Source organism: Corvus brachyrhynchos, unplaced genomic scaffold (assembly GCF_000691975.1).
Source record: "Corvus brachyrhynchos isolate BGI_N302 unplaced genomic scaffold, ASM69197v1 scaffold595, whole genome shotgun sequence".
Classification (NCBI taxonomy): Eukaryota; Metazoa; Chordata; class Aves; order Passeriformes; family Corvidae; genus Corvus; species Corvus brachyrhynchos.
The window spans coordinates 1,204,648-1,216,516 of record NW_008238373.1 but is presented as its reverse complement, the minus strand read 5'-3'; the positions used below and the strand labels follow the sequence as shown (position 1 = coordinate 1,216,516).

Here is an 11,869-nt window from a genome sequence, read left to right as displayed (position 1 = left end):
CCCCCGCCGCCCCGGGGGCCCCCCCCCTCTTCCGCCCCCGCCTCTCCCGGCTGTCCCTCAGCTCCCGTCTGTGCGCTGCCGTCCGTGACGTGAATTATCCGCTCTGCGAGGTATTCTGCGTACGAGACAGTGCGATACTTTGTGAGAGGTCTTTCACTACCCTGCCCAGTGGTTGACGGGTGCAGCTCAAGGCTGGACTGCCCCCAGCTGCCTTCCCTTTCCACATGGCCAGCCTTCTTCCTGCCAACAAATAGCTTTCAAACTATTTCTTTGTTTTTAAAAGAAAACCAGACAACCTACCCCACGCACACAAAAAGAAACCCCAAAAAACAAAACCAAAAAACCCACCCCCACACAAAAAACCATCCACCCACCCGTGTAATTTTTCATCTCCTCAGGCTACCAGATTGCTTGTCTTCTGAATGACTTGAGAGCTGAGTTTTAACTCTGGTTTTGTCTCTGAGGCACGGTTGTGATTTTAAGGGGTCTCAGGCAGACTTCAAGTCCATCTATTTGCTAAATATGATGAGACAGATTCCTTACCTTTTGGATTGCTGGTCCACCTGCTTTTACTTCAGCTGTCAAGATGGCTTTGCAGCCAAATATGGCTCAGCAAGGAGTAAAGTTGACTCCAGGCTGGTGGTTGCATTTTTAAGTCATCTCAGTGGGGATCTGGGACTGATCCTCGTTACTTGTTTGCTTTACTTATCCCTTTAAAATATAGGCATTTTCATTTTATTTGAAATCATTCTGATCATTATATAGTTGATGCAGCACTCTTGGTTTAGTGGTGGATTTGACAATGCTAGTTAATGGATGGGCTCAAGGATCTTACAGGTCTTTTCCAATTTAAATTCCATTATTTTACCAGGCCAAGGGCAACTGGAAGTTGCTAATTTTTGTGAGTTATAGTTTGTAAGCTATGGGTTTGGCTGCTTTGTCAAGGCAAAGTTGATGACTGTCACCTAAGATCATTTTGAAAAGGAACATCTTTAATAACGTGTGTGTGCTCTATGTGTCAGGCTTTTCAACCAGCCTCTCCACAGCAGAGTTTCCAGTGGCTGCAGTTCTTAATGCTGTTGAGCTGTCCTTCTCTCTTGATCTGGAAATGATGAGCTTTAGCCACACCACAAGCTCCCCCACGTGGCAGCACAAATTCTGTTCTGCAGAGAAGACACTTGGCTTTGAGGGATTCATAAGCAAGAGCACTTAACTTTGAGAAAGGCCTTGCGCCTACGCTGGAATGGTTTGGATACAACTCATCCCTAAGATTTGACCTTTGCATCAGGGTAGGTAAGCCTCGGGGTTTTTTTAAGTAGTTTTGAGTAGAGGTTTGAGAGAGTTTGCTTAAGCTCTTTTGAGTAGAGATGAGGTGACAGACTGGGGAAGTGTGAGTGAAGGAGGACATGTGCCACATAATTAACACAGTGCCATAAGTCAGTATGGTGAGTTATATTTAAGAAGATGAAGGAAAAGAGGAATAATTTGAAGGGTAAAGAAACAGCATGGACAGCACCAGGGGGATGTGGCGAGATCACAGAGTGTTTCTTTGGAACTGTGGTCAAGTGTGGGGCTTTCCAAAGCTGTTCAGGAAGTGTACCAGTTCTTCCACACACCCCTGCTGGTTTCTGCCCAGTGATTCAGTAGAAAGATCTGTGACCCACTTTGTGTAGAGAAGAGGGAACCTGCTACACCAGTGCTCTGCTTCCTGTGTCACCTCTCACTGCAGATGAAGTACAAAAGCATGGCTCCATCCAGGTATCAGCAGCCCTGCTTGCAGAGAGAGGTGGTTTTTTTCATGATCATAAACTCCTACAGCAGCATCTAGAGAGGAAAGTGAATAACTGATAAGAAGGTGAGCCAAAGAAGATGAATTCCCAGCAAGCCTGGTGATCAGTTACAGCTCTGATGTCCGTGAGAGCTAAGAGTGAGCACAAGCCCAGGCTTTAGTTAGCATGTGGTAAATGTGCCACATTTTCTGGAGGCAGAGAGAATGGGATCTCTGATGAGTGTCTGCATAGCACCTGCACTTGCTCCTGCAGTGAAATACCCAGTTTCAGACCTAAATGTGGAATCTATTCCTTCTTACTACCTTTCCCTTGGAAGTTTTTCTTACATGCACATAATTAATGAACTGATAGAGAAATTTTGTGTAGAGAAGGAGTACTCAGAGGATCCTATTGATACAGAAATGGAAGGACCAAAGAGAATTATTATTCTATTTCTACCTGCTTAAATGTCCGAAGCCAATGCTTCTGGCATCCTGTAAGTCCCTGCACATTAAAGCACAAACCCTGATCTTATCTTTCCACATCTTATCTAGTCCAGTTTCGTTGCCACATTCACAGCCTCTTCCAAAGCTCCAGGTTTGCAGTTGTGTAACTGAATTCTCATGTATCCATTGTCTGCATATTGAAGTGATCTACTCTGCAAGTGCTCTCAAACACTCCAACATGTCCCAGGGACACAATAACATAGCCAAAAGCAGGCATCTACTTTTTGCAAGTGCTGTGAGACTTGCACTGCTTTCAGGTGGATCTGCAAGCTGCTGTGGAGGTGAGGATCAAGAGCTGCCCACATTAACCAGGGAACTGGGGTGGTTTGAGCAGAGTGCTCAAGGAGCATGGATGAGTGCTCTGAGACCTTAGCCAAGATTTTACTTGTTGTAGGAAGCATACAGCTTCCTGGTAACTGCACTGCATTCTGCCTTCAGAAGTCTCCCAGTGTTCTCTGATGCTCCTGTACCATCATGGTTAAAAGCCCTGTGAGGGCTCCCAGCCTGAAGGTGGGCTGAAGCTTTTTAGTCTGTTCTGCCAAGTAGCTGAACAGTGCAATGCCCAATGAAAGAAAACCCAAAGTTCAGACTTAGTCAAGAAAAAAAATCAATGAATGTAAATATATGAATGGCATTAGAAGTGACTCAAGTTCCAGTGAAAGAGATTTGCTCCACTGTTACATAGTGAAAAGCACGCTGGTATGCCATGAACTGAGATTAGCTTTCCTCCGTGAGTCAGTACGCAGGTGCTACTGAGTTAATTCCAGTACAGCAAAACTTGGAGGACAAATGGGGCTTTGCTCTGGCTATAAATTCCATCTAGCACTTAATAATCCTGAACACAAATGGACATGTAAGCAAGAGAGGCTGAGGGATTAAGTGCAGAAGGCAGAAAACAGTTATCTGTAGACTAACAATTTAAATATGGATGGTACAGTACTACAGGGACTGAGATTTATTTATTTAAGCAGCCTAACTGAATAGGAAGAAAAACTGCAGCATTATGTTCTAGGGAAAATATGTGACTTGGCAAAAGGAAGGCTTATTTGTCGCACTGCAAAAGCCTGTGAAGTTCTACAGTATTATGCATAGTTATCTTAAATGCATGCTTTCAGGAGGGTTGTTAGTAAGTGAAAATAGTCAGGAGGGTTTGAAGAGCCCTCAAGCAGTGAGGTTCAGCCAGCCAATTTAATGGGTTTTAAAAGAGCCATCCTAAATATTTGCATGCTCCCTGAACATGGGTAGTTAGATAGGGAATCCTTTGCTTCCTTCTTCCCTTCTGCAACTGTCAATCTGTCTATATCTTCTCCTGTGACACAGAAGCAAACCCACTCTTGTGGATAAGCCTGAAGTAATTGTGTGCCAGTAACTAAATTTCTGAATTCATAAGTCTTTATACCAAAAAGCTAGCTGGAGTATTATTATGTATAAGGGGATGCTTCATACTGTATCTCTGATTTTGGTCCTAATTTACCCACTAATAAGACTCAGATCATGAACTTAACTCAAAATGCTGAAGCAGTGGTATTTCTTGGTTGATTGGCTAGAGTTTATATGTACTTTTGGTTCTTTTTCTTTGTCTCTTGATTTTTTAACCCTTATATTGAACCTGGATCATAACTCTGATGATTTTTTGGTGTAGCCACAAGGATTAGAAATTATTTATGTTACTTTTATATCAGAGATTACATGACTGTTTTGTACCAGAGCTTGAGATTTTGATCTTAAAATGTCTCTTCCGCACAAGAAGCTTCAGTTAGACTCAATCTCTTCTCTCTTTATTATCTTTAACTGTAATGCCTGGTGTTCAGCTCATTGTGATAGTTTCTTTATGCTAGTATTTGGGTTCAAGTGCACCAGCTGTACTTTTCTTGAGTGCTCTATCTTTCATTTCAAGATTTTTTAAATTGCTCTCAATATCAATTTGTTAAATTTTCAACCATATTTAAAGAGCAGAGCTATAGTGAGCTATCCTCAGTAGTGTTTAAGTTCTTCCACATGGTAAGTGCTTCTGGTTTAGCATCTTAAATTTTGCAAGAATTTGAGACCTAAATTCTCAGTATTTTTCAGCAAGGGTTGATCAAATTGGTGATTCTGACTAGATGTAAAGCCAAAACTAAATCAGTGACTCTTTTTGAGAAAAACTGGTGTAAGCTGGCAACCTGTTGGTCAAGGTCCCTGCAAGTACATCTTTAAGTTTTTGTTTCAGTGGCTTACCGGCTTTTTGTCCTACAGGGGCTGAGCTCGAAGTCTAGGAAATTGTTATAAAGGGAAAAACATTATTGGATCTTCCTTTCCTGTCATCTGCTCTCCTTTCATCATTACTGAGATGCTATGTGTTATGTTTTCTGTCTATAGAAGAAACAGAATTCATGTTGTTGTTACTAGGCAATTTCCTTGATCAACTCTTTGAGAAACCAAAGCAATGTTCTTCTTGTGGACCAGAATCATGGGACACAATTTCTTTCTTATCTTATTGTGTCTGCTGTTTGGCTTGGTAGAACATTTGCACTCTGGTTTGCTGGTTTTGGTAGTGCTCCTCCTAGAGTACAAATCTCGGTGCTGGTGCCTTCGTGAGAAGTAACAGCATCACTTGCTCTGCAAAAACAGATGTAAAAGTTACTCTTTGTCCAAATATGATCATAGTATTGTTTGAAGTGTTTTTCCTTCCACAGGGGGATTTAAAGTATTTTGTCGAGTGTAGTTCAATTCTTTTCAGATAGGATGGTTTTGGCTTTATGTCCAGCCTTTTCCTGGCCTCTCTGTTGAGACTCCCAGGAATGTGTCAGGCAATGCCAAAAGTATCTGTTGGGTTTTGGTGTGTAGATACTGGAAACTGGTTTCTATTTTAACCTTCAAAAAGGGTGTTATAACTGACAGAGAGTAGAGGATTTTAAAAATAGCTTCAACATGTCTCTGTGAAGCTGGCAGCTTTGTTGTTTGACCCTTCTGACAGAAGGGTCAAGAGAGTAGAGCTCTCTTTCAGGGTTGAAAGCCTCACCAGGAGAGCAGTGCCAGAGTTTCCAAGAGTGACTGGGACCCCTTGCATACCTCTTTTCTCAGGTGCATGTTTAAGAGGCCTGATCCTTACTGGGAAATTGTTCTGCCCTTAATGAAAATCTGGACTCTTAAGGCGTCCACATTTAGGTACTCAGAAACTGTGGCTCTCAGGACTTGAAGGCCTTTTAAATTATTTCAGCAGAAATGTCTAAGGCTTAGGTCCAAATCCAAACACTATAGAAAAAAGTCTAAGTATAAAGGAGAGATTAGATTCTTCCTCTACAATGTCAAGACTGTTACTTTGTTTCAGGATTCTTTTTTGAGGGAATTTTCTAAGATGTTAGGAAAAATGCCAAGATTAATGTACGTAAAAGAGAGGGATGTTGCTCAGCTATTTTAGAAGAGGGACCCCCTAACTATTCTCGGTGGCTCTGCTGAGTTCTGTGATCTTAAACAAGTCCTGGGATGCTGGCCAAGCCCCTGAGCCATATCACATACTTGGCCACATAGCAAATGCATTGCAGAGCTCAGGTCATACTCATGTGCTACAAACAAAGCTCTGGAGAAATGTTAACAATTTATTGGACATTAAAATGTTGACAGGTGCTATGGACTGATATGGGATTACTGTAAATCATAGCCCAAAGGTGTACATTAGCAGATACTCAAAATTGTCTACTTCAGGAATCTAACTGAGGATGATGAGTTCCAGAGCCCTGTTTTCTTAGATGCTGTGTATGGCCAATAGAGAAAGGAAGAGAGAAACCCTTGCAGAGTTTAGAAAGCAGGTGACTTTCACTCCCTGTATGCTTTCAGGTTCCCTATCCTCTTTCAAACTGTATCTTGAGAAGCAATGCAATGCCAATTTCAGAGTGCAGCCAACAAGAGCTGAAGTCAGGAATAGATCTGCAATTGTTACTGTTGGTCACTGTGGCCATAACAGTGGCTGCCAGCACAAGAGAATGGCCTTTGCCCTGACACCTCAGTGTTTATCAGGGAGACTCTCAAAACAGTAAGTGTCCTGCACAAGAAATACTGCTCAAGAGGATTTTTTCCATGTTTTAAATTAAAGACTAGGTAAAGCAGATGTAAGACCTGATGAAAGTCTCATCCTATAAAAAGACATAGATACACAGGGTAGATGGCAATTGTGGAATACTGCCTAGCTCCTGTTGATAAGCTCAGGGAGCCCATATGTAAGGATCAAATGACTCACAGTATTGGTATCTGGGTGGTTCAGTGCTAGGTTTCTGATATGCATCCTTCATTCTACAGTATTATATCTTATATTATATATATGTCAATATCTCAGTTCAGTGCTAGGTTTCTGATATGCATCCTTCATATTGTCAATATCTCGTATCAATTTGTCTGTGAAAAAGACCTTTGGAACAAATGCATAGGATAGTGTCATTTTACTTTCCACTGTGCAGTTCCCCAAGTATATCATTTTTAATAGAGGACAAGCACCAAGTGTAAATTTCCCTCTAGATGTAAAAAGGATCTCTCAAACACAAGGTTGAACCACACTTAGAAAGTAATAGTCCAGAGGGAACTGCTGGAGTTGCCCACAAGTGGTTGTGGACAAGCATTAGGTCCATGGACCCTTCTGGCAAATGTAAATCCTCTCCCCTCACATGCACACCTGGCTGTTTGCAGCAGCATGATGGATGTTTTATGCTGCTACCTAAAAGTCTCTTGGGCTCAGCAGTCAGAGGTGTTCATGTCTGAAACTATCTCTGCTTGCAGGCTGGGGTTTTTCATTCAAACTAAACAACTCCAAGAAGGCTGTGGTCAGACTGCAGAAGGACACATTAAACTTCTAGATAGAAAAACAAGACTTATCCCCCTTATTCTGTTTCAATGCATCTTTAAATATTTCATAAGGTGCTTTTCTGAATTTGTAGTATTCTCCCCTGCAAACAGCTTTTCCTTTTCCATTAGTTCTTCATAAACTGGCTTTCTTACATCTATCTGTGTGAACAGTGTCTTGCTACACTGAATTATGTTGAATATTATCCTGAAATATAAATACTGAAATGTATTTCCATGTATCACTAAGAGCCTATTGGGAAACCGAGTTAGCTTTGTAACAGCTGAGGCATTCATTTGCATCATCTTTTTACTGTGGAAAATCAAGCCAAATTACTCAGACTCACTCTTGTCCCGATCCCTTATGTAGCATTGACTCCATGCAAATGTTAAGTGCAAAATCTGAAAATAAATATTTTATTAACATAAGAACTCTTCTTGCCCTTGAAATTTCAGTATCCCCTGTGACCTGAGTTAATTCTGTTCTTGTAATTTCTTTATTGTAAGATGAGAAGCTGTAATCACATCAGACATTTCAGGTTTTTTGTGTGCATCCTTGTATATATAAATATGTATTATTATATATAATTCTGAGAATATACTTATGCACACAGAAACCTAGATAGATAGATAGATAGATAGATAGAGATGTAAATATAGATATAGATATATGTTATTTCTTCTTTTCCACTGAAGGTATGTAGTCAGATACACACTGGATTAAATAAGTTGCTATGGAAGTAAATGATACTGAATGATTAAACAGTCTATGCTCAAATGCAGCATCTCACCAAACACTTCTCCAAAATAAAAATTCTTCCGAGGAATGATTTATAATTTAGACCTGTAAAAAGATTTCCTGGACAGCATTTGTTTCCCATGTGTAATGCAGTTTTAAATCTACTTTCTGATCCAACTTTCTGCAGTTGTCTCTGAAATGTCTTGGTGATGGATGGTGGCAAACCGCCTAAAGATGAGTAGATACCTTGCCTCTCTAACACATCCCTGCAGAGTGGTGAGTTAGTGTCTGGTATGGCAATGTCACAAAGAAGAGGAAGTGGGGTGAGAGAGTTGAGAGAGTTGCTAATCAAAAATTACATAAGCTGGACTCACAGAAGAAGAGCTAGGCAGCCAACTTCCCAGACTGAATCCTCTTCTTCCATGAAGACTTAAATCACTTTTCAGGAAAGATTTTATTCAAGCAGAACTTCTTTTGAGGGCTTTTTTTTACCTGAAGCAGAATCCGTGTCCTGTGCGTAGTTAAGTCCCACTCATGGGGATACGTGAAGCTGTCTCCCCTCTCTCAGGCCAACACAACCTCCGATGCAATGCAGTTTGGTAACTCCTGGTGAAGGTATTCTTACCATTAAACTCCACTGAGGTGGGCATCTTGCCACTTTTGTGTGGCTCTTTTAGTTTCCCGTAACTGCAAGTACAGGAAACTAACCTTGGGCCGGTTCCAGCCCACTGTGAGCTGGCTGTAGCACTCTGGAACCAGGCAGTGATCATTATAAAATGATAGTTTTTCTACCAATGAAGAATTACAAGAAGGGTTTGCCTTATGTGAAGGCTGAACTCTCAGACTCTGCATTAACTTCGTAGCTGTGTCACAGCCATCCTGGGTGCCTTCAGAGCCTCTTTCACTTCTGATGGGATTTTCAACAGTGTCTACAAAAGAGAGGTGCCAAATTTCTCATTTGTACTTAGTGCAGTGATTAGCACAGTACTATTTCGTCCTCATTTGGAATACACTTGATATCTTGAAATCCAAAGAGAAAGAAGTGGATATTATTATTTACTATGCTCAGAATTGGGGATATCCTATGAAAATTCTCTCTAGAAAAATGATTTTGAGATGTTAATTTCTCCACTGAAAGCTACAGTTGCATATTGTGACTTGTGCATGTAGTTTTACATTATGGACTAGGTAATTTTTGTCAGATTGCCTTGAATAATGAACAAATTCAAGGAGACTGAAATCTATTCAGACACCTAGTAATGATGCAAGAGCAAAATTCGTTAAGGTAAAGGTTTACCATGTGTTGTTTTTTGTGTTTCAACCCAATGTTTCATTTACCTCCCTGACTATCAGAGTGTCTTCCACTGTGATCTGAGAACTGTGTAAATTGCACGCACCAATGAAGCTCCTGGCTGACCTACCGTCCCTTCAGGGCAGATGCCATATTGGTGCCTCTCTCCCTCCTCTCCCTCAGGTGTCTTGCTGGTGGCAGCAGTGACCTTCACGCAGCACGACCGACATCTCAGTCCAGTTCCCTTCCAGTTTGTGGCTGTGGCCAGTATCCGTGGCCACATGTAGCCAGTATCAATGCACTTCATTTGAACCATGCCTTCACTACCAACCAAAGTTGAGAACACACTACAGGGCTAAATGGACCTTTAGTCTGACCCAAACTTTTTTGTCCTAACATTACTAAAATGTCTAAGGGAGCATATTAGAATGTGAAATTATACTTGTCCACCCTCTGCCATTTGAAGTGCAATAATTTCCCAAGCCAGGGATGGCACTTAATACCCTCAGATGTCTTTATATGACTCTGTCTAGTAGCCTTTTTAATTCATGCTGATATAAACTTAAGTATTTGCAAAAACCTGTTAGCAGTGATTCCTACAGCTTAGCTACACGTGGTGTGAGGAACCACCTCCATTTGTTTATTCTGAACCTTCTGGTTGTTAGTAGTTTAATCCAATGATCCTTCATTCTGGTACCTAAGGAAAGGACAATCATCCCCATCACTCAGTCTGACACACCACTCATCTTTATAAATGTTCCTGCAGTGTGAAAACAAAACACTGATTTTCTTCTCAGAAATAACAGTTGAAACCAAATATTTTTTACCTTGGATGATCAAATGAAGCAACAAGAAGTGGCCTGCCTTTACACAACTTGCCCTGCTGTTTTGCATTTTCCAGATAAGACTGTTGATTTAGGGGCAAGTTGTTGTCCCTGTTTTCTAAATTTGAGTGTCCAAGTTATAAGGTTTTTGCATACTGTTTGATTGGCCTTTCAGGGTTATTTAAAGAAAAAGAAAATGAGAGTTTGGGGTTTTCACAATCAGCGCTGACTCAGGCACACAAGAAGCAAGTTTGCAGAGGGAGAAGGTGGAGTTTTTCATATGAGATGTTTTCTCACTTTAACAGTGACAGACTGTAATGAAAACTCAAAAAACTTCAGTCAGCCTCTGGCTCTGTGCAAACCTATGGGGGACATTTGTGTTTGCTTGATAGGCAGAAAACCATCTAGAGGTTGGGAGTTTATTCCCTGTGGTCATTGAACTTCAAAAAGATATGAGCAAAATGTGAGTGCATTCCAGAATGATTTGGGTTTCAAGCATGCACTGAGCAATATCTTTTTCTACCAGATGGCAGTAGAAAGTAGGGCTGTAAAAGGTCTGCCTATGTGAAGGTCTTTAAGAAACAAAAAACAATTTTTGCACAGTACAGCACATCAGATGCAAGTTCAAACAACCCAGGATGTATGTGCTGCAGCCCAAGGTTCAGGCATGGTTTATTTAGGATAATTGTCCATCAGGGTAGTTGTCCCTTTCTGGAGTGCACAGGAAAGTCTAAAAGTACTAGAAGTATAATCTTGCAATATTTCTGGGTACCTCTGTCAAGATTACAAATACCTTAAATTTTCCTTGGCTGCCTTCTGCAAGATCTTGTTCTCATACCAATGAATAATATTCTTACCACAGAGCAGCTGGACTGATAATTAAACAAAAAATCCCTTATATCTCCAAAATAATATAGCTGAATAAACACCTGTTACAGAACTATGTATGTTGATAATGGTTTTAATTGGGGGGGGAAGTGGGGGAATATTGTTTCTATTTTCTTCTTGTTAGTGTCAGCTGAGTGCTGAACATTCCACTTTTGCTGGGTGCAAAACACACCCTGTACAAAAGGAGCATCTTGCCATGGTTTCCACCCTGAGCAGTGGAGAAGTTGCTTGTGTTTGTAAGGGGCAAAAGTAAGATGTCTCTGAGCACTCTCTCATATGCAACAGTGGTTTTGGAGTGCAGCCAGCTGAAGCTCAGCCACTCTCTAAACATCACATTTGAGGAGAGGCCAGAAAAAGATTCCTGACACTCAAGTATGTTGTGGGAGTTTCCATAAACTGAAACTTCAATTCCCATTGTTCTTAGTGCTATCATGACTGCACAAATGGTTCTGTATCCACTGCCTTTCTCCTTTGTGTTACAAAAACTCATGCCTTACACAGAGCTTCCAGATGAAAAGATTAGGTTTGAAGTTTCCTCATGGAACAAATTTTATTTGATAGATTCCATGTTTTAGAGTCTAAAATTTCTTGCACTTGGTGAACTTTTACTGAATGTCCAGAGTCCTGAAGTAACCCTACAGCCATCCCCTGGGAGACTGGCCAAGGAGCCAGGGAGTCTGGGAAGCCCCAGACTTCTGATACCTGGCTTTGCTGTTGGTATTAGGACAGACACAACTTAGCTGAGACGTTCCAGTGTCTGAGCAGCTTTTACTGGAGAACTGGGAAGAATAAAAAGATTTCATCTAATGCAAACTGAAACCAAATTCTGAAAAAATGAAGTTTCCTGTTAGCAGGAAACCCCCTTTCCCGGCTGTCCTCAGTTCTAACTTGAATGACTTCATCCTCTCATCTAAACTCAGGTCGCTTGTGCTTCTTGACTTGTGGAGTCTCAGTACACAAAGGAAATATATAAAGATAGTGGATTATAATGATTGATGCTAATGAGAAGCACAGAAGGGTATTATCTACATTTAAAGTCC

General features: G+C 41.0%; 1 long non-coding RNA gene across 1 annotated transcript; it reads left to right on the top strand.

Moving 5' to 3' along the window:
* The first annotated feature begins 26 nt into the window (after positions 1-26).
* On the top strand, positions 27-7,519 carry LOC108447168. Its single transcript, XR_001862578.1, has 2 exons — positions 27-6,521; positions 6,599-7,519. It is a non-coding gene; the product is annotated as an uncharacterized LOC108447168 (long non-coding RNA).
* The last annotated feature ends 4,350 nt before the right edge of the window (positions 7,520-11,869 follow it).